This window comes from Erinaceus europaeus, chromosome 13, assembly GCF_950295315.1.
Source record: "Erinaceus europaeus chromosome 13, mEriEur2.1, whole genome shotgun sequence".
Classification (NCBI taxonomy): domain Eukaryota; kingdom Metazoa; phylum Chordata; class Mammalia; order Eulipotyphla; family Erinaceidae; genus Erinaceus; species Erinaceus europaeus.
The window spans coordinates 65,176,131-65,198,548 of NC_080174.1; the positions used below are offsets into that span (position 1 = coordinate 65,176,131).

The 22,418-nt window shown below is 44.4% G+C and overlaps 1 protein-coding gene across 4 annotated transcripts in view; it reads left to right on the top strand.

The window, feature by feature from the left end:
* The window catches only part of HIVEP3 (HIVEP zinc finger 3), a 577,811-nt gene that overhangs the window by 460,397 nt on the left and 94,996 nt on the right, over positions 1-22,418 (top strand). For all 4 annotated transcript variants that reach the window (XM_060206103.1, XM_016189578.2, XM_060206104.1 and 1 more), the window contains one exon: positions 19,372-19,567. The gene's annotated coding sequence lies outside the window, so the exon portion shown is untranslated. The remainder of the gene's footprint in view (positions 1-19,371; positions 19,568-22,418) is intronic.

Here is a 22,418-nt window from a genome sequence, read left to right on the forward strand (position 1 = left end):
GGAGGTAAGGATATGGATCCTCTCTAGATGAAATGAACCCCTGCAGGCACCTAGTTTTGCGGCTCACTGAGACTCATTTTGGTCTCCTGACATCCAGAATGCTCAAATAACGCAGCTGTGTCACTTAAAGCCACTACATTTTATGGTAATGTGTTAAAGCAGCCACAGGCAGTACACCAGAGAGGCTGAGCTTCCTGTGTTTTCTTGCAATCCCATCCCCACCTGGCCCCTGACTCAGTGCACAGGTTCCTGCTGACCAGTTCACTTTCCAAGTGAGAGAGTGGCCTTTCCCTCAGCCAGCAGGAGTGATTAGGCCCTTGAATAGAGTCCCCTGTAGCTACACTGGAATTCAACTCTATCTCTTATCTCACCTCTCAGCCACCTCTGCAGGGGCAGAGCTGGTCCCTCTAAGTAACTTCTGCTTTCTGTAATACTTAATACTTCTCTTGGGAGCATCTGTCACTCTGCTGACCTGACAATGCCTGTTGTAACCAGCAGCATGCTGCTAACCCTCCCTCTGCCCACCCACTGAGCAGTTGCAAGAACAGGGCTCACAATAGATATTTGCCAATGGAGAATGAGAGAATGCAGCTGGTTGGCCTGGTTGAGCCCTGGACTGGTTGGAGACACGTGTGTGTCACCTACTATAAGTTTTCAGGTGAACTAAGATGTCAGGGCTCTGCCCTGGCTATTCCTTTATAGGCTGCTCACTTCCTGCCTCCCTCATGGAGAGGCTGAGGCAAGGAAGAGAGATGCAGAAGCCCTCTGACAACACTTTAGAGGGCAGCCCAGCTTCTAATGTTTCATTCTTCTCTGGAAGTAACATCTCCTCTCCCAACAGTGGCACATGTCAGTACCCCATTTGGGAGCCCTTTCCAAAAGCACTGGCTCTGTAAGGTGCTTGATAAATGGCTAGACCTGAGAGGAACCTAGAAAAAACATGGCTAACCAAGTACAGGACACAGGTGGAGTGAACGAGGTACCATCATGCAAGTGTGATGGGGAAAGCCTAATCCTACAGATAAGGATGCCAAGACCTAGAGCACATGGGTAATGAGGGGGCCCAGACATGTCTCTCAGCTTCAACTGCATGCTTCTTCCAACTCAGTGCATGCGTGATGGGCTTCATGGCTCATTACTTCAGTACATATTCATTGAGTGCCTATCCTGTGTTCACACTACACTAGGACTGTGACTATCATTTGGGAACAAGACAAGCAAGGTCTGCCCTTCCCCCTGAGAACTTAACATTTTTAAGAAAAGAATTAGTAACTATGCAACTGTTCTCTTCAATAACAGTGGTGCTGAACATTATGCAAGGGATGGCTAGAAGATACGGGTTCTGAATGGTTGGAAAGGTTGTGCACAGCATAAGTGTATGTGGAGACCTCATTTAAGACTTTACTGAATAGTTTGGAAAGTAGAACAAGTTTTCCCTTGAAGCAGCAGCAAAAGACCATGACAAGGAAAGACAGACTGGGAGAAGGGCCCGGAAATGCAGCTCTAGTTTCTTCTTGTCTAGGACTCTGAACCCTCACCTTCATGCCCTCTCTGTGGCGTAGCCACAGATCACACGGAATCAGTCTTTTGGAGAGTCTCAGAGAAGGATTCCCATTGTTAGAAAGGCCTGAGAGACCAGAACTAACAAAGTATCATCCTGTCTTGAAGGCTGAGCTTCTGTTGCCCTGTTCTGGGTTGAGAGACCTGGAGGCCTGTGATAGCAAAGAACAGGAATCTTCAGAAAAGAAGACTTCCCTACATGGACTAACCTCTGCCTTGGTATTGAGCCTGGAAGGGATTGTACTTCCAGAGGTGAGACATCTCCTTCCCACTAGCTGGGTGTGATTTTGTGCCCTCATAGCTCTTGGTGTCAGCTACTGAGTAAAGAATCTTCTTGGGGAAAATGCTGGAGATGTGTGTGCTGTTGCCTCACTAGAGGGTCCTGCCTGCTGGGTGTGATGTGGTGGCCTGAGGACCAGTACCTCTTTCCCCACACCAATCCCCTACTTCCTGGAGCTTTCCTTAATCTGTAAAGTGAAACTGATAAAGACTTAGCTTATATAATTGTGATATTTTAGGGAACAGATGTGCACATAGGAATTTTGCCCACCAAAACGAGGGCATCTCTTCAAGGTTCTAAAGGGCAGAGCTGGAGACCCATCGGGGTTTCAGGAGTGGGGGAAGATGTGGTTTTTTCTCTGTGTTTGCTTTTCTCTCATGAGGAGAATTAGTGGTTGGTAAATAAATTAACTTTTCCTTCTGACAGGGGGATAAGAAGTGAAGGGGGCTTTGGTTCAGCAAAGGGGGAAACAGACCCAGTGGGGGACTGTGGGTTAATGACAGAGCCCAACCCCAGATTCTGTCCATTCCTTGTTACCTCACACACTGCACCATAGTGCTATAAGTCTGACTACTTACAGAACCGTGGGTAAAAGGGCTGGGCAGTGGCATAGCTAGTAGAGTGCATATGTTACCATGTACAAGGACCTTGATTCAAGTCTCCTGCCCTCACCTGCAGGAGAAGAATCTTCACAAGTGGAGAAGCCATGCTTTAGGTGTCTCCCTCTATTTCTCTAAAGAAAAGAAAAGAAAAGAAAAGGGACAATAAATAAGAAAATGGCCACCCAGAGCAGCAGATTCATTGTACCGGCATGAATCCCTAGTAATCCCACCAGGGGGTGGCAAAGAAGTAACAGACAATCAAAAACAACACAGTGAGTAGAGACAGCTTGGTAGGAAATAAGAGGGTGTAAGAGAATGAAAGTTGGGTGAGCAGGAGAAAGTGTCAGCATGGAAAGTCTTGGCACAATAGCTCAGGCTGGAATAGCCTACAGCTTACCCTCCTCTTGGAGGTTGAAGCCTCAGCCCACCTCTGGGTCCCCAGACCACATAGTCACACATAGGCAAGCACCCAGCTGCTCGGGGTCCTGGGGCCTGAGCACAATGAGAGGACAGATACCCTGGGAAACCACTGGATGTGTGTCTGCCAGGGCCTTGTCGGGCTGACAATTTTACCTGCTGCTTGTCCTGGATGATGAGCTCCAGGAAGTGGTGATGTCAGGAGCCACACCCTGGGAGGCAGGCCAGTTGGCAGGGCGTTGACTTGTTGCTCTTCATCACTCATTCATTCCACATGCCAAGCTGTGCTGAGCTCCAGAGCTACACAGACAGTACACGTTGTTCTTGCCCAGAAGGCGTCTACTGTCTGCAGGGGAGATGGACAAGAAGGAGGATAACTATAGCAGGCTGCTGTGGTTAGTGTGAAAGCAGAGATCTGGATAGAGGGTCAGAAGCACCAGAGAAGGGAAGTCCAGCAAGGTCTCTCCCTGGAGAGCTGGTGTGGCCAAGAGAGAAGCAGAGGGATCCAGAGCCGGACTTCCGGAGATTGGGTGTTTGTTTACTGGCACTGAGGGAAAGATGAAGCTTTCTGAGAGTGAGACACTGTGCACAGGGTTTTCACACTAGCAGAAGGAAGGCAGTGACCCAGATAGTTCAAGGGCAAGAGATAGCAGAGAGCACCAGGAGACTGGTGAGGCAGGAAGGTCACAGTAGTCTTACAGGGAAAGAGCCATGGGATCAAATTCCTGAGGAATCTGGATTTCCGATGCCCCTCAGCAATCATGGAGAGTGGTACTGGGGCACCCTGATGGACTTATGCTCTGTAATGCAGAAATATCACAAGGTGGCATGGAGAATGGACACAGTGCTGTGGACAAGAGAGGAGATAGCAGGCTGAAGAGCCAATGCAGGAGCCAGTCCCCTAAGAATCAGGTGACATCTGGAATGTGGGGAGGCCATGGATGGCTCCTGGAATCCTCGGGTGCCTCAGATGAAGTTCACATCCTCCTGGCCCTGGTGGTTTGGGGGTATTTAACTGCAATTCAGCAGTGAAGCTGGTTCTGGGGGTGAGGGGCTATGAGCCACTGAAGGCCCTGGTTCCTAAACGGCATCCTGGTTTGCTGTCTCCCTCAAGAAGAGCCCGTGCATCCTGTTGGGTGGTTGATTCATCTTCACCAGCACACCCACAGATATTTTTCCTGTCACCCAGCAGTAGTAAATTGAGAGGACTTGGTGTTTATTCACTCATTTATTGTCGCTGGTTATGTTCAAGGCTCTTTGAGTGATACAGAAATGAATCACATACATCCCAATCATGCCATCAAAGGTTGTGTGGTTTGTTTGTGAGGTGACAGGCATTTGTATATATCACAGTCTACACAAAGGTGAGAGAGGACAAATGTCACAATAGATTCAGTACTGTAAAGGAGAGAAGGTTTCTGGCCAAGAGAGGGTAAGTTATGGAAGGCTTCATGGAGATGACTGTGAGTTGGACTCACCAGGGCATGTGTAGTTGGATTTGGCCACAGTGATATAGACAAAAGCATTGTAGGTTGAGAGAAGTACATTTGGGGGTGGGGTGGGGCAGGCAGTGGCACACCTGGATAAGCACATACATTACAGTACAAAAGGACCCAGGTTTAAGCCCCTAGTCCTCATCTGCGGGGGAAAACTTCACAACTGGTGAAACACGGCTGCAGGTGTCTCTCTGTCTCTTTCCCTCCCTATCTCCCTTCATCTCTCAGTTTCTTTCCATGTCTATCCAATAATAAACAAATCATATATATATATATAATGAAACAGAAGGAAGTATCAGGAATTTGATGAATCTGGAATATCCCAAGGGAAAGGTTTATGCTCCAGGAGGAGCCAAATGGGAGGGAACCAGGTGTTAGGAGAGTTTCCTTGGCTTTATGGAGAGGGTGAGCCTTTGAGGCAGTATGGCCTGATGGAGAGAATGGGTACTGGGGTCTCAGCAAGGGCGGTGTGAGGTAAGTAACCCACCCCTGGTCATAAAGCTAAGCAGTAAGGGAAACAGGGACTGGGGAGACCACATAATGGTTACACAGAAGACTTACCTGCCTGAGGCTCTGTGGTGCCAGGTTCAATGCCCAGCACCACCATAAGTTAGAGCTGAGCAGTGCTCTAGTATCTCTCTCTGTACCTCCTCTCATTAAAATAAATAAATAAATAGCTTTAACAAAATAAAGGAAATGGAATTTAAACCCAGAAATCTGTGCCATTTTTTTAAAAATATTTTTATTATCTTTATTTATTTAATTGAAAGGTTAGGGGATATAGAGAGGGAGAGAGAAAGAGAGACACCTGCAGTCCTGCTTCACCGCTTGTGAAGCTTTCACCCTGCAGGTGGGGACTGGGGGCTCGACCTTGGGTCCTTGAGCACTATAACATGTGTGCTCAACCAGGTGTGCCACCACCTGGCCCCCGAAATCTGTGCCCTTATGTGCTTTTCAAATCTACCCTAAAAGTGTTTCCCCAAAGAGATCAAGTGAATACAATATGGTACTGCCAGGGTTTCCAGCCATTCCCTTAACCCATCACACAGCCCAGAATGGTAGTGATGGGGCTGTCTGATGCTGAGGCTGGCCCAGCCACTCCTCACCCGTGTAGCTTGTGAAAGGTCCCAGGGGTCCAGATTTGGTTCACCGATTTGAAACAGCCTATGTATAGGGGGTGACAATGTAAATAACTGATGCAATGGAAACTTTCTATGGAAAAAAGGTACCTGCTCAAACAACCACAAAGTCCAAAAAAAGGAAGAACCACAGAACAGACCCAGAGAACCTGATAGCAAACAATTTCCTTTGGCACAACCTCTTTTGAGACTCTAAACTGGTGGTGGAGGTGGATGTAGGAGGGTCTGAGCAGGAGTGAGGGCAGGTTAGAATCTAGACCGGTAACTTGGCTGGGTTCCCAGAGAGCCCTGGGTCACTGAGTTTTCTCTCTGAGCTGAAGAGGCAGCCATTTGGGGCCAAGAGCAATGCCCCTTCCCAACAGAGGCTCAGTTTCTCATCTTTTCCATAAGCAGTTAGTACTACTCTCCCACCTCCCACTTTCCCTGCTGTGGGACAGTAGTTGAGCTTTTGCTGTTGCTAAGGTCTCTTAGGATCTTAGCCTGCCTTTCTTTTTCCTCTGCCTTTCCTGGGGATAAGCTGTAATATTTTTATTATGGGATTTGGAATCTTATTTGAGAAGACAAAATTATTGTAAATATAACTGAGGTTAAGTAGTCCAGGGGTTGGTACAGTGAATAAAGCATTGGACTCTCCAGCATGAAATCCTGAGTATTGCATATATGCCAGAGTGGTGCTCTGGTTTGTGTACTCTTCCTCCTTCTCTCTCTCTTTCTGTCTCTCTCTCTTTCTGTCTCTCTCTCTTTCTGTCTCTCTCTCTCCTCCCTCTCTGATAGGTAAATAACTGAATATATCTTAAAAACATAAGTGAGGTTAAAAGATCAAAAGAGGAGGGGAAGGAGGTTATTTTTCAGAAAGCCGACTCTTAACACCAACCCAGGGCATGCACTACTGTTCTCATTTTAGAGGTGAGGAAACTGAGGCCAAGAATGTTATATGACTTGCCTGAGGTCACATTGCCATACTGATAGCAAAGCTAGGCCTTCTTCTGCTAGATTTCTGTTTAGTCCTCAGTTTCCTCATCTGTCAGACAGTGGCAGTAATGTCTGCCTCTAAGATCAGTGTGACAGTCACATAATATAACAATAGCACTGGCTCATGCTTGGCACTTGGCAAATGTTGGTCTCCTTTCTACTCCCTCTCATTTTTGCAAAAAGATTGTTTCTTTAAGAATGAGCTTTCTTGGCTAGTGGGGGGAGGGGAAGCCTAAGTTTATGGTTTCATGGGAGAAAGGGTCACTATGGCTACTTTTCTAACCCATCTTCCCTGAGTTAGGGGCTAGGTCTCCACCATACACTGAAGTCTGGCACAAGGACAGGGAATGTCATATTGAAGATCATTCAGCTAGGTGTACCCAGAATTTGAGTGTGGACCAGTGCAATGGGTTTCCTGTTTGATCCCAGGGGTGAATTCCCTCAAGGGAGAGCTGAGCCTCCAGAAGGTGTGTGGTTGGAAACAGAGGAAGTGACTCCTCTGCCCATCTGAGCTCTGACAGTTCTCAGCACCCCCACACAACCTTCTAGACTCCTGGCCCAGAGTCCTCCCTATGTCATTCACCGCTTCCCTTCAGTGCCTGAGAACTGGCACTCTTTCTTATGCTTAATTCCATTGGAGAGTTTAAAAGATGGGATATTCTTGTCTGTCACCAAATGGAATCCATTACTATGAACTTAAAGTTGCTCTTTGTCAGTCCTCAAACCAAATGGAAACGTATCACTGTCTTCTATTTTCAGAAACCCTGCTTTTACTGGCAAACATGTCCTACGTAGTCTCAAAGCATGCCTTGTCTAGATCAAAGACTTTGAGTTCTGTTACCTTTCTCAGTCTGCTCATTTTCCTGACTGGGAACATCTCACTGCCCCATGGGAGGGGAAGTATGTGTGTTTGTAGGAGGGTGGAGGGCGGGGGGAGCCTCATGTCTGGAGAATATGACCAGGAACTAAGAAAGATCCAGAAGCAGCTTGTAGACTGTCTGATGTTTATGGTGGGGGCCTCAGACAGATGTGTGGGCATTTGAGACAAAGGTGGGCACCTCAGCAAAGTGAGAGCCTCCTGCCTGGCCACAGCAATGGAAGCAGGAAACCGAAAAGAGCTAGACCCTCAACAGGAGCTAGAAGAAAGAGATGTTGACCTGGGAAGGGTGATTTGGAAGTTCCCCCACCATAAGTGAAGAAAGAAACAGGGATTTCTAAATTAAAAAAAAAAGATGTGTGTGTGTGTGTGTGTGTGTGTGTGTGTGTGTGTGTGTGTGTGTTACAAAGGCCTCACACTTGAGCAATTTCACTACTCCAGGTGGGCTTTCTTTTATAGTGATGCCACCCTTCATTTAAAAAATTTTTTATTATCTTTATTTATTTATTGGATAAAGACAGCCATAAATTGAGAGGGAATAGGGAGATAGATAGTTAGATAGATAGATAGATAGATAGATAGATAGATAGATAGATAGACAGAGACAGAGAGACACCTGCATCACTGCTTCATCACTTGCAAAGCTTTCCCTTTGCAAGTGGGGACTAGGGACTCAAACCTGGCTCCTTGCACATTGTAATATGTGTACTCTACCAGGTGCTCCACCACCTGGCCCCTTCAGGTGGACTTTTATAGAAAGACAGAGACAGAGGACAGATAACACAGCACCAGAGCTTCTTCAGGGACAGTGGTGTGGTGTGCCAGGCTCCAATTTGGGCCATACACCTGGCAAGACAGGCACCCTACCAAGTGAACTATCTCCCCAGTCCCCACTAATTGTCCCCCCTTTTTTGGAGTCCCCCCTTATGCTAGATCCATAGCATCTCTCTTGCTATCTCATGTGATCTCCACAACAAATCGAGGCAGGGAGAGGTTTCTTGTTATTTTGTTTTCTTGCTGTTTACTCATGAGGAAAACAAGACTCAGATTAAATTCAATAATCCAGCTGAGGTCAAACAGCTATTAATGGTGGAAACTACAGTCTGAACCCAAAGTACTTCTGATGTTGAGGCTGTCACTGCACTATCACACACTGCTTCTGTGCTACTGGGTGAGTGAGACCTACTGGTAATTCTTCCCATCTCTCCTCACAACTGCTAAGAAGCCCAGCATGAGCCATCAAGATTATTCCATGAGACTCTGCCCTGTATGCCCCAGTGTCTTGGCATTTCCTGTTCTCTTAGTTTATCCATAGACCACGATGGGAGAAATAGAAATAAAACCGGGAAGATTTGTCTCACACTTCCCTGCGCTGTGCAGCTCACACTCAGCCTATCCATGTGTCAGCCTGTCTGGGGAGGTCCTGCTTCACAGTGGAGGGACAAGCAGCCAGGACTCACAGCCTGCCCTTTAAGCCACTTCTGTGACCAGGATGTGAACCCAGAGCTCTGGGCTTCTTTGCCAGCCCACAGAACCCAGGGAGGCTGACCCCTATGGGCATCTAGGGCTTTCCTTTTTTTATTATTAAATTTGTTTATTATTTATTTGATAGGAGGGATAAAAATTAATAGATGAATGGGGAGGAAGAGAACAAGAGAGACACCTGTAGCATGGCTTCACCATTCATAAAACTTACCCATGCAGGTGGTGACAGGGGGCTTGAACCTAGGTCTTTGTGCACTGTCGTGTGTATATTCAACCAGGAGCACCAGCACTGGCCCCCATCTGGGATTTTCTTTAATCCTTCATTAGCTGAACTTCCCCTGCAAAGTTGCCAACCCCCAGTGCCAGATTAGATGCAAGGAGCCATTCACCTGCCAGCAGAGGACATGCAGTCACTTTGTTTTACTCCCATGGGTGGGCAGTGGGTGAGACCAAGGAGCTCCATCCCTGTGGTTTTAGGTGAGGCCTGCAGAGGAGTTGACCCTGGTTCTTCCTGCCCTAGGTGGGCACCACTATCCAGATGGTGCAGATGAGTCTCTGTGACCTGCAGTTTTTAAAAAGTAAACCCTGTTCAGCTGTTTTTTAAAAGTAAACATTTTTATATTACCTGTAAAGCACATTTTTTATTGTCAAAGTGATGCAGACTTATTGCTAAAAGGAAAAAAAGGGGGGCTGGCAAAATAGCTCACCTAGATAGTGCACAGCTTTGCCATCTGTGTAACCCAGGTTCAAGTCCAGCTCTGACCAAGTTGAAAGTGTTGTTTCTTTCTTCAGTGTTGTTTCTTTCGCTTTCTGCTTCTCTGACTCTCCACTACCAACTCCCCCCCCCCCAAAAAAAAAAAGAAGAAAAGAAAGAAAGAAACCAAGATTGAATAATACAGCAGTGCGTAAAGAAGAAAACATATGTCTGAAACAGCATGGACTCCACAGTCAAGTGTTTGTTCTCCTGGCCTGTGAGGACATTCACAACTACACTGATTTGTGTGTTTCTGCAATGTTGCTCTCTCCACTTCCCCCCTTGTACCCCACTCCCTTGAGAGGATGTGTGTGTAGTCACTAAACTTGAGTCTCCGGAGTCTGACAGACCAAGACTTACCACCTGCATCCCGTCTTAGACTAAGTATTAGCTGGAAGACAGGGTTAGCAGCAATGCCTTCCAGCCAGCAGCCTTTGTGAAGAGTAAGGAAGATTACACATGAGGAGTGTGGGGTCCATGTTCTGTACACAAAGTCACTGTGAGTCTCTAGCCTTGGTGGGAGTATAGATTTGTTTTTACATTAAGTAAACATCTTGTCCCATTACAACTCCACTGGGTGGATTTGCCACCATTTACTTATTAAACTATCTTCCTGTGAATGGTTCCTGTGGTTGTTTCCAGGTTTGCTGCAGAAAGCGTTGTTGCAGTGATTCTGTGCTCATGTCATTTGTGCATGTGCATGTGTAACATGATGATATGTGTTTGTATGTGTGCACTGGTCAAGCTGCTGGACCAGCATGTTGGCTGTTCCTCTCTCCAGCACAGGATGGCAGTGGTCCTGCTGCTATTTGCTAGTCAAAAGCGGGGAAAAAAAGCTCTCCGCTCTTGAAGATCCTCTACTCACATCTCCCTCTCTCTCTCCTTCTCATATGATGTACTTTTATTTTATTTATTTCATCTTTGCCACTAGTATTGTTGATGGGATTTACTGCCTGCAGGACTATACCATCACTCCCCATGGCCTTTTAAAATTTATCTTGGTTCTTTTTTGTTGTTGTTGTTGATACAATGATGAGAGACAGAGAGTAATAGAGAGGGGGAGAGAGAGGAGGAGAGAAAGAGAAAAGAGAGACATTTTCAGTACTGCTCTACTATTCATGGAGCTTCCTCCTTGTAGGCAGGGCCTGAGGGATTGAACCCAAGTGCTCTCACGTGATAGCATGTGTATTGTACTGAGTGTGCCACCACCTGACCCCTGGTGTTCTTTCATTTTCACAGATGTTTTTTGTTCCTCTTAAAAAGAGAGAGAGAGAGAGAGGAAGGTGATAGTAACTTTTTGAATTTATGTATTTATTTTAATATATTTTTTAATCTTTATTTATTGGATAGAGATAGCCAGAAATCTAGAAGGAAGGGGGAGATAGAGAGAGAGGGAGACAGAGAGACACCTGCAGCACTGTTTCACCATTTGTGAAGTTTTCTCCCTGTCGGTGGGGACCGGGGACTTGAACCTGGGTCCTTGTGCATTGTAATGTGTGTGCTCAGCCAGGTGCGCCACCACCTAGGCCCCGATAGAAGCTTTTGAAACACAGCCCTTTAATGATTAGTGAGGCCAAGCACCTTTGCATATCTTCATTTGTGATTTTTATTTCTTGAGTGATGATCTCTGCCTCCTCCCTGCATTTTATAGACTCTTTTCTTGCTGTTTTGTGGATGCTTATTACATATTGTAGATATGCACTGTTATATATCGTGAATATTTATATCTTGTGTCACTTGTTCTGTAATAATTGGTGGGTCTTTTTGTTATAGGTAGTGCTTGATGGAATTATATAGTCAGATGTATTCATCTCTCCTTTTGAGAGCATTGAAACCCCGACATAATCCAACTCTAAATTACACAAGTATTCTAGTAACTCCAGCATTTTTATGGACTTGCTTATGTTTTATTTATATTGCTAACCCAAATAAATTTCCGCACTGAATATAGTGCATATCTCTACTTAAAACAGAATTCCTCACCTTCCCTCACTCTGCATCTCTGTTACTGTTGCAGCATTTGTTTTACCCGCTTGTTTGTCTACTGCCCATCTCCTGTGGCTAGACCTTCTGTTCTATTTATTTTTTAATATTTATTTATTTATTTTCCCTTTTTGTTGCCCTTGTTGTTTTAACATTATTGTGGTTACTAATGTTGTTATTGTTGGATAGGACAGAGATAAATGGAGAGAGGAGGGGAAGACAGAGGGGAGAGAGAAAGACACCTGCAGATCTGCTTCACTGCTTGTGAAGTGACTCCCCTGCAAGTGGGAAGCCGAGGCTCAAACCAGGATCCTTACACCGGTCCTTGCGCTTTGCACCACGTTCGCTTAACATGCTGCACCACTGCCTGACTCCCCTTTTCTGTTCTATTTATTGATGAATCACCTGTGCCTACAACAGAGGCTGACACACTGTAGGCATTTTGCAAACACCTGCTGAGGGAATAACAAGCCAGTTAGTTGTCACAGGTTTTATTTGAATAGTCCTGTCTTTGTCCACTAAAGAGGATTTCCATGTTTGGCAGATTTTTTCTGATTCTTCTATCATTGTTGCTCCATCTAGTTTTATCTCTCCTCCTTACCACAACTTATAGGTGTCTAGAAAGTCATCAATTTTGAAATGTGTTGGTACCCAATTACACATCAAATTATCTTACTTTTTATATGCATATATATTACCTCTCTCTCTCTCTTTTTTTTTTTTTTTTAGATTTTATTTATTTATGAGAAAGACAGGAGGAGAGAGAGAGAAAGAACCAGACATCACTCTGGCACATGTGCTGCCCGGGATTGAACTCGAGACCTCATGCTTGGGAGTCCAAAGCTCTATCACTGGGCCACCTCCCAGAGCATGCATTACCTTTCTTAAGGGTTATTTGCCATTTTACTCTTGGTTGCTAGTCAGATTAGTCAGAGAGTCATTCATTTTGGTTGATCTCAGAGAACCAGTTTATATTTCTATTGTTGTGGTTGCTGTACTTTCCGAATTCATTCATTATTATCTTCAACTGTATTCATCTCTACCTTCTGAATTATTTGGTGTGTTTTATTCCTTTTCAGTTTCTCAGGTTATATTCTTATCTCATTTAATTTCCATCTTTCTCAGTTTATCATAAATGTACTTAAGATTTGTGTTTTCTTCTAAATGCTGCTCTGGTTATATCCCACAGGTTGTCTCAAATGGGGTTTTCAATATCATTCATCTATAGATATTCTATATTTTCATTTTGGTATCCTCGAACTCCAGAGTCATTTAAAAGAGCATTTATTTATTTATTTATTTATTTGCCTCAGGGGTTATTGCTGGGGCTTGGTTCCTGCACTACAAATCCAGCCCTCATGGAGGCCATTTTTCCCATTTTGTTGCCCTTGTTGTTATTGTTATTGTTGTATAGGACAGAAAGAAATCAAGAGAGGAAGGGAAGACAGAGAGAGGGAGAGAAAGGCACCTACACACCTGCTTCACCACATGTGAAGCACCCCCCCTGCAGGTGGAGAGCCAGAACTGGGGTTCTTACACAGGTCCTTGTCTTTCACAACCTTTTGCGTTTAACCCTCTGTGCTACCACCTGGCCCCCAGTAGTTTGCTTGTTAATTTCTAATTCTATTGCATTGAGAATGAAAATGTGATGTACATTTTGGAATTTGAAATTTTCTTGTAGTCTTCTGTAAGGATATTTGAAAAAAATGTTTTCTCTATTTCTTGGAGGCCTATGAAGCTCTAGCCATTTCCTTCATATTTCTCTTCAGTGGTTAATACAGTTGTGTATTCAAGGCCTTTGATATTCTTTTTTATCTCATTATGGTTCTGAGAAAACATTGTTGCAATATTTATGCTTTTTTTCTTTAGGATGAAAGTTCATGACTGTCTTCTTGAAGAAATAGATTCATTAAAAAAAGAAATAGATTCATTAGCAATTTATTTTACATTTTCCTGATATTTTTAATGTTTACTTCTCTACATTCCATTTGTTACAAGTTTGCTATTTCTTGGATTTCAAGCTTTATTTGTCAAGTTAAGTGTGTCACTTCCAAACATCCTATGTCTGGATTTGTTTTTTAACCCAGACCAAACTCTTGTCTTAATATACAATATTTATTTATTTATTTATTTACTTATTTAACTTCTTGTATTTATTTGTCTTTAATCATCTTATTTTATGTAATTGATTTATGATACTTCTACTTAGTTTTTTCTTTCACTACTCTTATTGAATTACTTTAATTTTCTTAGTTTCTCCTCTCCACTCACATTGATTTTAAAGGTTTGTAGCTTACTTTTCTTCTAGAAATGATTACCCTTAAAACCCACACTTTTCTATTAATAGCAAGAATTAAATGGTTTTTCTATTTCCAACAAAACAAGACCTTGCTTACCAACATGTCTTTAGGTTTGACTGTAAATGTTCTGCATTTCTGTTCACTATGATTTCCTGTGTGTCCTGTTTTACTCTTTCTTGAATTACTTACTATGATACAGCTTTTATTTTGTTGGAGTAATTCCTTGAGTAATTTATTTTAAGAAAAGATGAGTGGGTGGCATGCTATTTTTAGCACTTCTCCCTTTGGCTTTGAGATTCAGCAAAATAATAACCGATCTCAGGACTTCATCGCCTTTTCCTCAGAGCTCCTCTAGAAGTTTATGAAGCAGTTGTCAAGTCACTTTGATTTTCAGATTTTTGTAGAGACTATAAAATTAGCAAAGTTGAGTTTATTGGCTAGCCTGTGTCTCCAGTAACCTTGGTATGTCCAGAGGAGAGGCAAAGTGGGGATTTTCTGAGGACTGGAAGGCTTCCTTCAAATGCATATGTTAGGTCAGGCATTGGTGTACCTGGTTGAGCACACACATTACTGTGGGCAAGGACCTGGATCCAAGCCCCTGATTCTCACCTGCAGGGGGGGAAGCTTTCACAAGTGGTGAAGTGATGCTACAGGTCACTCTTTCTTTCTCCTCAATCTCCCCCGTCCCATCTCAATTTTTCTCTGTCCTAACAAGTAAAACAAAGAAAAAAAGGGTAGGGGAGGAGATGGTCACCAGGAGCAGTGGATTTGTTTTGCAGGTATCTAGCCCCAGCAATAATCCTGGTGGCAATAAAATAAAAATAGTAAAATAAAATAGGTATGTCAACATGAGGTTAGACTAGGATGGTGCAAGCAATGTAGTCCAACTGGCTGGTAGAAGCACTAAGAAGGAACTTTATAATTTTTTAAAACATTATCTATCAGTAGTTTAATAATAGTTTGCAGGATTATCAGATTATAGAGGAATATTCCACACTATACCCACCACCGAAGTTCTGCCCCACCAATAACTATTATAGTTCTCACTAAGTCTTATAGTTTGACTACTTTTTTATTTTGCAAGTTAGTGTGTTTCAGTTCTCTAGATCTTACATGTGAGTGAAACTTTCTGGTATTTAGTTGTCTTTCACCTCCTTACTTACTTCACTGAGCATAACCACCCTCATTCAGTTCCATCCATTTTGTCTTGAAGGACACTATATCATCTTTTTAAACTGAAGAGCAATACTTCATTTAATATATGTTTTATAAAGTCTTTTTTCAGTCATTTAAAAATATATTTATTTTTTCTTATTTTATATTATTTTATTTTTTGCTCCAGTGTTATTGCTGGGGTTCAGAGCCTGCACTACAAATCCACTGCTCCTGGTGGCCATCTTTATTTCATTGTTGTTGGCTAGGACAGAGAGAAATTGAGAGAGAAGGGGAAGACAGAGAGAGGAAGAGAAAGACACCTACAGACCTGCTTCAATGCTTGTGAAGCAACTCCCCCACCCCCGCAGGTGGAGAACCAGGGGAGTGAATCAGGATCCTTGCATGGTCCTTGTATTTTGCATTATGTGCACTTAACCCAGTGCACCACCGCCCGACCCCAGATCTGTTTATTTTTATGAGAGAGAAAGAGCTCAGAGCACTGCTCAAGTCTGGCTCATGGTGGGACTAGGGATTGAACCTGGAGCAAGGTGGGGGTCTCAAGGAATCTTAGGACATATGCCATTGATAGAGAACTAATGGATCTGTCCAGAAATTTCTGTTATGAACACTTAAACTATTCACCAGGGTTAGAGTATCCTGGAAGGACAGAGTTCTCTAATAAGGGTGGCAAGGTATGGGGATGGACAGTTTCTGTCCTCCTGCTCCCCATACACATATGCACACCATTGAGAAACCTGATGATTCACTAATTATTCTTGAGTTTCAGACATTCTATTCAGTCTTCTCTGTCCCAACTCCACAGCTCCTGAGTGAATTTACAAGTATTTAGCAGGTGTTGGGCAAGGGTGGTTTAGCTCTGATTCAATTTTCTATTACTCCCTCTGTCTGCTTTTCCTCAAACTTACTGACCAACTGGTACAGTGCTGGATATGTTCTTATTTGTACATTTCTCTCTCTCTCTCTCTCTCTCTTTTTTTTTTATTTCAGTGGCAGTTAGAGAGAAAAGGTAAACACGGGGGCTCGGCTTGCCCTGTGGATCCTCAGGTGTGTATAACACTTCCTGAGATGCAGGTGTGCTCTTTGACCTTCCACCTGCCACTAGTGACCTGCAGAAACATTCAGGTGAAAGATACTGGGCCTGCTGGTGTGTGGGAGTGCTAGGTTCACTCTTCCCACCTGACCCATCTTCTCCTTGTCTTGACAGCTTCACCTCATGATTATAGGTATTCAGTGACTTCAGTATACACCAAGGTCAAGTCCAAGCTATTTCTTATATCTAACTCCTGTCCATGACTCTTCCCTCATGAGCTATTATTGCCCCTCAGCTGCAGCCACACAGATGGCATGCAGTTTCTTAAACATCCAGCCAGTTTGTGGTTTCCTATTTGCTTGCACTGTTCCCTTTGTTCGAAATATCCTTTCTCTTGTGTTCATTATTATACCATTAGACTTGGCATCTCTTCTTTATATCCTCACCATGGAGTAGTCTAATCTACCAACACTTAAAGTAAGCCCTATCCCATCCCCACCCCCAGCAGAAGGTAGGTAGCAGAGTCTTTGCTGTCTTATATTCTCAGTACTTAACCACCTGGCCTGACTTAAAATAGGCATTGACTGAACATCTGTTAAATGAACAGCAGAGTTAAGTCTTAAAGGCAAATATCCTGCACTGATAGTGAAGACACTCTACTAGGTGGCAGTGGTGACAGATATGTCATAGCCTCTGCCCAAGTTGTGTGCAGTCTACCAGGGCTTTAATACTGCTTGAGGCTCTAGGTGCAGTGGACACTGTGATTCATCACAAGTACCACAGTAGATGTGCTCTGACTGCTGTGAGAAGGGAGAACCTGAGTCCAGTCTGGGAGGAGCTAGCCAAGCCTTCTGGGGGAGGATGGGTGAGATTTATCTGCTTACGGAGAGAGGGTAGTAGCATTTAAGGTTTTGAGCTGGGAGACTGCTGATTGTGTTTATAAGCAATGTTTCTGCACTCGGAGGAACAACACTCACATTTTTCTTTTTTAATTAATTATTACATATTAGTAAAGGCTATTGCTGGGCCTCTGGGCCTACATAACAAATCCACTGCTCCCAAAAGCCCTTTTCCCCCCTTTTTGATAGAGGCAGAGAACAATTGAAAAGGAAGAGGGAGACAGAGATAGAACAACACCTGTGGTGCTGCTTCACTACTCATGAAAGTTCTCCCCCAGGGGGGTGGACCAGGGGATTGAACCGGAGTCCTAATTAATTATTTTTAATTTGAGAGACAGATAGGCCAAAGTACTTCTCAGTTCTGGCTTACGGTGACACTGAGGATTGAACCTGGGTCCTCAAGCTTCAGGCATGAACGTCTGGTATACAAGCACATTCTGACCTCCGTGCCCCTATTTTTCTTAATAACTGAGATCTATTGGAAGACATGAAATGAAATCAAGTAGGAAGGAAATAAATATAATGGTGAAATCTGGATACTTTGGGCAACAGAATCAAGAAATGATAGCTGGAGCCACAGTACAATTTCAGTTGTCCCTGTATGTGAGACCTCTGTTTCCTGTATGTTCCATTAGAATCAGTGCCCTGGGGTGGTGACAACCTTGGCAACCACTTGCAGCATGTCAAGTGCCAGGCTTTGGACTAGACTCTTTGCATGCACTGAATCATGAGCACCTGGAGTGCAGACGCCCTTGCTAGCCCCCTTTCCTAGCACAGCAAGGCTAAGCCACTTTCCAGAGCCTCTAGAATAATGGTTAGAGGAAGGGCTGGGGCTTGAACTAGGCAGGTATTTTGGCCTTAGAAGCCAGATGCTTGGCCATCATGCCACACAGCAGACTAACCCAAGTACTATGCTCAGAGAACAGCATTGATGTGGTGTCCCCCATCATCCTCTTTAAAACAGTGCAGGCTGTCTATAATAGTTCATGAAACGCTTTCTGCTGTGTAAGTTCCTTATTAAAAACCAGACACTCACTCGTTGATCCACTTACCCAGTAATCATTGTTCAGCTCTTTCCCTGAGCCAGGTCTCCCCAAGCGCTGAGAGCTCTGTTTTGCTCAGTGATTTGGGGAATACAATGTGCTCTCATGTCTATTATTGTGTTGAATTCACACCCATGCTGGAGTGAGTCACTTTCTCACAGGTTGTGTTAGTCTTCTCTCACTGTGTAATACATTACCTCAGGCTTAGTGATTTAGTAGCTCTCAGTTCTGTGGATCAGAAGTCCGGCATGGTGCTGCTGGGCTCCCTGCTTAGGGCAGAAGTCAAGGCCTTGTCAGACTTTATCCGAATCTAGAAGCTCCAGAGAAAATTCTGCTCTGCCCTTCTCACTCAGATTGCTGATAGAATCCAGGTCCTGTGGATCCAGGACTGACATTCTATTTTCTAGCTGGTTGTCAGCAGAGAAGGAGGTACCAGCTCCTAGATAGAGGCTGCTCTTAGATCCTTCCCATATGCCCCACCCTACTCTCCCCAAATCTTCAGGGCAGCAGCACAAATCAGAGCCTTCTGAATTCTAAAGTAAATGGCTTACTGTTCTGTGACCAGCCACCAAAAATAGCACCTCACCACTTTTTTTTTTTTTAATTTGCTCTGGGGCCTCATACATGTATGATTTTACTAGGCAGCTTTTTTTTCCCCATTCAAATAGAGAGATAAAGACAGAGATGGAGAAATAGCACAACACTAGATTCCTTCAGTTAGTGCCATGCTACTTCCCACATGGCACCAGAACTTGAACCTGGTTCACACATGTGGCAAGGAATGCACCCTACCCAGTGAATTGTTCCTCTGACCCCACAATCTGCATTTTTTAATGGCAACTATTCTCAGTAACAAGCCCTCATCGCAGGAGTAAAACCCATCTATTCACAGTCCCAGGGGCCCTAGGCTCACTCCAAGATAGTACTCACCTCCAGACCACCACAATGAAGTGAACATGGCAATATAGGGAATCTTGGGATCTTTTTTTGTTTTATCTCTTTTGGCTTCTTTTCTTTTTTTGCACACAGAAACTCTGCATTCTGTTCTAGTAAGTGTGTTATTTCTTTCTTCCTTCCTTCCTTTCTTTGTTTCTTTCTTTCTTTTTTATAGCCACCAGGGTTATCACTGGGACCAGTGCTGGCACTATAAATCCACTGTTCCTGGTGGCCACTTTTTTTCTTTTTTCTTTTTCCTATTTTTTAAATTATTAATTAGGACAGAGAGAAATTGAGAGAGGGCAGGGAGACAGAGAGAGGGAGAGAAAGATAGATACCTATAGACCTGCTTCACTGCTCATGGAAAAAAAAAAAAGTTGACCAAATAAATTCTGACCACTCATTTTAATTCTTCCCTGCAGAATTCCAGACACAAACCTGTCAACCTTGGACTAGTGAATGGAGAAGTCTTGAGAGATACTGGCCAGGCACATTCTCCCTTCCAGAGGGAAGAGTGGAGTGTGAGAAGGGCAGTTGCACAGGAGTGGACATGAATGCTGGCTTTCAAAGAGATCAGCGTTTTAGTTTTGGTCATCGGAAGTGGTGCCTTCAGCACAGGTAAGAAATTGCTGTCACTGAATATCCTGGAGGTCAGGGCAATCAGGAGGGCATAATATTGGTCTATCCTGCACAATCTTGCCACTGCTATTCATCTTCAGATGTATCATCACAGTTACTGCCTTTTGGAGCCTCTGCAAACGCTGAAATCCCTTGGAACTTCCTAGATCAGGAGCAGAGCCACCTGAGTCCCAACTCTCTTTTAACTGCCTACTCTTGACTGCAAATGCAATCCTGACTTCCCATTCCTCAGTCTCCATCTCTCCCCAGCAACAATTCTTCTCTAGGGAGCAGAATTTCCCCACCCACCTGCTCCCCTTTCTGCCCTGAGTCTTTCCTGAGGACCCCAACCACAGACTCTCCAGCAAAGGAGAACAGTGGTGTTAGAGTGCTAAAGACCCAGCAGCCTTTCTTCCATACAAACTTCCTGTTGTGAATAATAAAAAGGGGCTTCAGGTCCTTCGTCAGCCTTGCCTGTGTGTTCAGATCAGTTACAGAGTTTTTAAAATTAAGTCCAATAGCAGGGTCCCAACTGTAGAGAAACTTGTGACTTAATTGCTCAGAAGGGTGGGGGTTGGAGTTATTTGTCAATGGCATCTCTCCCTCTTCTCTTTATCGTTAAGAAGAACTAATTAATTTTTTAAGGTTTATTTGTTTATTATGAGCTCTGTTCAATTCTGGCATAAGATGATGCCAGGGCTCAAATTTGGACCCTCTGGACCCTCAGGCATGCAAGTTGGTGCTCTACCAGACTGAGCTATCTCCTTAGCCTCTCTGTCCCTTTCAGCTCTTCAGGCATGTGCTGTGGTTTCAGGTTTCAAGTGCAGGTTGTGGTTCAGACTGGGTGTGTGGTGTTTGAAGCTCTTTGGCTCAGGAATATGTCTTTGAATCTTTTGTTTAAAGTGCATCAGAACCACTCAAGGAGGAGAGAGGAGGGGGCCAGCTAGTTAAAAAGAAAAAAATTGGTTTCCTGGCCCACCCATGTTTTCTGATTCAGAGGATCAGAGCTGGGCACATGGGAAGTTGTATTTTGATTCTGACACAGTCAAGTTGTGGGTGCTCAGGGCCTCTTTCTTGGGGTTCTGATGATGCTCTTCCTGTGTTTGGCCACATGGACTCAGCTGTGGGCCCCAGGGGGCACTCCCCCCCTGCTAACCTGTCAGCAGAGCCTCAGCACCTCCCTTGAAGCAGAAATGTTTTCACTCAGGAGAAAACAGTAAAGAGGAGAGTACAGGGTCAGAGGCAGCCCTCAGAGAGGCACCACTGTAGATGCTTGAGCTGTGTAGGTACTGGGACCGGAGTTCAGGTGCACAGTGGGCCCAGTGAACCCAGGCCATGACCAGGATTCTTCAGCAGAGCTGAAAGACTCCTGAAAGAAAGAACTGAGGGGGCCAGGTGGTGGCTCACCTGGTTGAATGCACATGTTGCAATATATAAGGACCCAGGTTTGAACCCCTAGCCTTCACCTCAAAGGGAAAAGTTTAGCAAGTTGTGAAGCAGTGCTGCAGATGTCTTTTTTTCTATAGCTCCCCCGACACTCTCAATTTCTGGCTGTCTCTAGCCAATAAATAAAGATAACTTAAAAAAATTAGAAAATGAATTGAGCAGGAGGACCTTGTATTGGTGGAGGGGTGTTTATTGTGGAACCTATTAGTGAAAAATCTGGATGTTTCTAAAGTTCCAGTCCCCAATCTGCCATCTGTCTTGTGAGGCATTTTCCAGTTTGAGAGACAAGTCTCTGCCTTATCTTTCTCACCTGAAAAATGGAAAAATCATAGGACCCACCTCACAAGGTTGCTGTGAAAATACAGGTAAGGCTGGAAGAATGTGGCTGGGCGCATAGTGATGGTTCCCCAAATGTGAGTAACTTCCTGACTCACACAGGTAACTCAGTGATCCCTTGGACCTCCCACTGCACTGTAGTGTCACATCTGTCAAACTCTGCCATCTGGTGCCAGTGCATGAGTCCATAAGAGACAGGGAGAATCAACTAATGCTGTAGAAACCCCAAGGAAGCTAGTTTTATGACCCCCTTATGTACAGATATAGAAACAGGATCAGACAGGGCCGGGTGGTAGTGCACCTGGTTGAGTGTATGCATTACAATGCACAAGGACCACCTTGGGTTCGAGCCCCTGGTCCCCATCTGCAGGGGGAAAGCTTTACAAGTGGTGAAGCAGGGATGCAGGTGTCTCTCTGTCTCTCTCCCTCTCTATCACCCTCCTCCCTCTTGATTTCTGGCTGTCTCTATCCAATAAATAAAGATAATAATAAATAAATAAAAAAGAAACAGGATCAGAGGAGAAGTTGTACCATCTGTAGCTATACATCTTTCTTTTCCATCAACTATTCCAAAAGAAAGGCGATGGCAGCTTCAAGGGTGACCAATTCAGGAGTGCCTGCCCTTGAGCAGACATCAACAGTGCCATAATGAACAAATAGGCCACCTTCCTTGGCATCTTGGGATGCCCCATAGTCCCTGAGCTGAGTTTCTGTGCATGTCTCAGTAGTGAGATTGTGTGAATCTCCTCCATTAAAGTCTTAGGACAGGGTCTATATTCATTCATCCAAGTGTGCAGTAGATAAAGTAGGTGAAAGCAGAGGTTTCTGAGGGGTGCCAGTAGAGATCTGGGGGATCCTCCACACACCTGTCACTAGCCCTCCCCTTCTTGACTCGGAAACGTTCTATCTGATAGGTTCTGCCAGCTGCAAGGAAGACTGTAGCGGGTGAGACTGGCCCAAAGGGAAATGAGCTATCAGTTCCAGCAAGAAATCTGGTCCCCACCCCTTCCTGTGCTCCCCCTGGGGAATAAAGCATCTGTGATTAATGGGGTGCTGACTCAGTGCTTCT